This window comes from Hyaena hyaena, unplaced genomic scaffold (genome assembly GCF_003009895.1).
Source record: "Hyaena hyaena isolate Hyena2069 unplaced genomic scaffold, ASM300989v1 scaffold_1607, whole genome shotgun sequence".
In the NCBI taxonomy this organism is placed as follows: Eukaryota; Metazoa; Chordata; class Mammalia; order Carnivora; family Hyaenidae; genus Hyaena; species Hyaena hyaena.
This window is the reverse complement of record NW_024082240.1, coordinates 111,343-114,538: the sequence shown is the minus strand read 5'-3', so window position 1 is coordinate 114,538 and position 3,196 is coordinate 111,343. Positions and strand designations below refer to the sequence as shown.

Genomic DNA, 3,196 nt, shown 5'->3' with positions numbered 1-3,196 from the left:
AAAGGAATTAGATTAGGATGAGGTATATGGGTTTGCAGGGAAGAATATTTGGTGTGAGAAATGTAAGGCCAGCTGTATGATGCAAGGAAAGAAGACGAAGAGACAGGGGACATTATTAAAATCCTTGCATTAATACATCACCTTCAAACTGTTGGCATATGCAAATAAAGATCCATAGTTAATTTGAGCCTACTTTGGCTTTCAGAGTTAATTTTTTTTTCTTTAATACCGTACCAGTACTCTGACCATGTAAGACCATTTAAGTCATGACTCTAATGTTTTAAAATAACATTTTTCTTAGTGTTGTCTCTGGTCAAAACCCACAATGCATTGTGTCTTATGCAGTTGTGTAATATGTTATTTTAGGGAGTTTTGTGTGATAAATCTGCCTAAGATTCCAGTATTCCTAGTAACTTACAATGAGAGACATGGTCTTGATCGCAGGTGTGGGAGGTGGCTGGGGTAGCTGTTCTTCATTCAGCAAGTCAGCTTCATATCTGCTCCACAGATCTTTTGTTCTGAGACCCAGGCAAGATCCTTTGATGACAGATGGCAGAACCACAAAAGCACAAGCCAAACCATGCAAGCTGGTTTATACCCTCTAAGTAGATGAGGCACACATAAGCAGCTTACATAGCACTAATCAGGGCACATCACATAGTTCAACCCCAAGTTGGAGTGACAGGGGAATATACTGCACTCCTGGAGGATGGCGAGGCAAAGTCAACTGAAAAAGGATGCAAAGGTATAATTCTATTAAAGGGAGAGGCTTGAGAGCTGGTAGCAGTATATCCAAGATAGGGCTGGATCACAAGGAGCACTCTTTTTTCTTAAGCTAGTTAGATCTCAACTTTATAAAAAAGATTCCTCTCTCTTTGTCCAAGTTCTGCCTCCACTACAATATCAAAACCTTTGCTTAGCTCTTACCACTATGATTTAAGGTGGCACAAGAGAAATGGAATGAAGAAACATTATGAGAAATCCTGAGAAATCTGGGTCTTCCTCGACTTTGAAAGCAGATCTGCCACTTACTGTTTCCGTCCCAAGGGCAGAAAAAGTCAGGGAGTTGGGGAGAGGACCTTGTCTATGTAAAGCTTATTACCATGTAGTGATTCTACCCACTATCTGATTGTTGCTCCTGTCGACGTACTAGAAAATAGTCCATAACAGCTATTTCTAGGGATAAAGTAGAAGATAAAGGAAAGAGGTCCTAAACTTCTCTCTCTGCTCAACAAGTGGACTGGGGGACATCTGTCATTTTTTTGGCATGCCTAGCATTTATTTTCACCTCTTCTGGAAAATTGTTATTTCCCCAAATGTATTCTATGTGTTTTGAGTGAGATTGATTCAAATCCTGTGGCCATGTGACCCAGGCTTGAGCAATCAAAACATCATATCCCAATGATTAATTTGGGGGTGAGAAGGCAATTTAGTCAGAGTCCTGGAGAATAAATTCTAGACTTCTGTTGGAACCATTGGAAAGAAAGCATTCTCCACCTGTCTTGCTGGGGTTGGTGTTAGGATGATATATAAGTTGAGATATACAGGCAGCCATCTTTCTATTGTGTGGAGGGGAGTTGAGAATTTATGGCACAGCAATATAGAACACGTAATGGTAAAAGCCCTGTGTCATTGTTTTATTCTCTGTATCCAGACATGCCTGAAAATACCCCTAGACCTTCAAGCTACATGAGTCAAGAAATTCGTAGTTTTGGTCAATTAATTTTGGTTGTTTGGTTGTCTTTCCTGTCATTTTGCTACCAAATAACATCCTGCTCAGTTAATATTAGTGTCTATGTTTTATGTAGTTCATACTAGTATCTGGCGACACTTCATAAAGGATATACCTCTAATAAAAAAATGAAGGTGCACACCATTGAAAAGGAAAGGAATTCCCAACAAAGTTGATTATTTCTTTTTTATTTTATTTTGAAATACAACTTTATACTGATTTTAAAAGTAAAGTCATGAGAAAGACAGGAACAAACAAGATTTCACCACTGGATATTGTGACATGACTATAGCAGATTAATATATGAAACGCAGGAAGGAAACAGCTGTGTTTCAAAATGGCTAAATATGCAGGCCCCAAAAATGAAGATGCTTTTTAAACTGCCACATTCACTCTGAAAGCCATTCATCTCCATCAGCATCCCAAAGATTAAGCACCTGTTCTCCTCAGCTTTGTAATAAAGTGGCTCGCATGCTGAACCACTGCTATCAGAGGACAGTCGCCTGTAAAGCTAGGTTTCTGATGCTGGGCTAGAGACGTACTTTCTCAAAGGTCATCATCCTCATCTGGGAGGGAGTTGTCTGAACAGCACTAGATCATGCTCATACTGCGCTGCCAAAGCTGAGTGCAGATAACCTCCAAGTTAGGGTCTCCAAATAGTTTTCTGGCAAGATGCAGGAAGGGCTTTTCAAAGTTGTAGTTACTTTTGGCAGAAATGTCATAGTCCTGAAGGTTCCTCTTTCAGTGGAAGGCAGTGGATTTGGCCTTATCTTTCCTGTCCTTACTGTTTACTCTGTTGTCACAGAGCACAGTGCGGATACTTTCACATACTTGTACCAGATCTCTATGTCAGTTATATATGTTCTTGTAAGTGACCCTTGCTTTACATCATACATTATAATGGCACACTGGGCTTAGATGTAATAGGCTTCTCTCAGCCCACCAAATTTCTCCTGACCAGCAATATCTCATACACTGAACTATATAGGTCCTCAGTTGGAACGGAACACAAGGAGATGGACCTCAACACCCAAGGTAGCTACATACTTCTCAAATTCATCAGTCAGATGACATTTCATAAATATGGTTTTTCCAGTACCACTACCACCAACCAATACAAGTTTGAACTGGACTTGGTCAGCATTGTGATTTTGGTTCCAGAAGCATTTCCTGCGCATCTGAGTCAAAGTTGATTATTTCTTTGAGTGTTTTTTTCTGTAATTAATTCCCACCCTTCTCTTACCTCCCAGTATAATTTGAGCTGTTAAAATTTCTTATAAGAATTGGAAGTTCATAAGGGCCACTAATTAGGTGGAAAAAATGATTAAAATATAAACCACTGTCCCAAGAAGTTGTAAATTTATTTTCTTTATGGCTACAGAATGCTGAATATTTATAAGATTTTTTGAGAAAACATAAATGTGATTATGTAACAAATATTTTCGGTGATTAAAAGTCATTATA

General features: G+C 39.0%; 1 pseudogene; it reads right to left on the bottom strand.

The window, feature by feature from the left end:
• Positions 1-2,278: 2,278 nt before the first annotated feature.
• On the bottom strand, positions 2,279-2,910 carry LOC120226142 (annotated as a pseudogene).
• Positions 2,911-3,196: the final 286 nt, after the last annotated feature.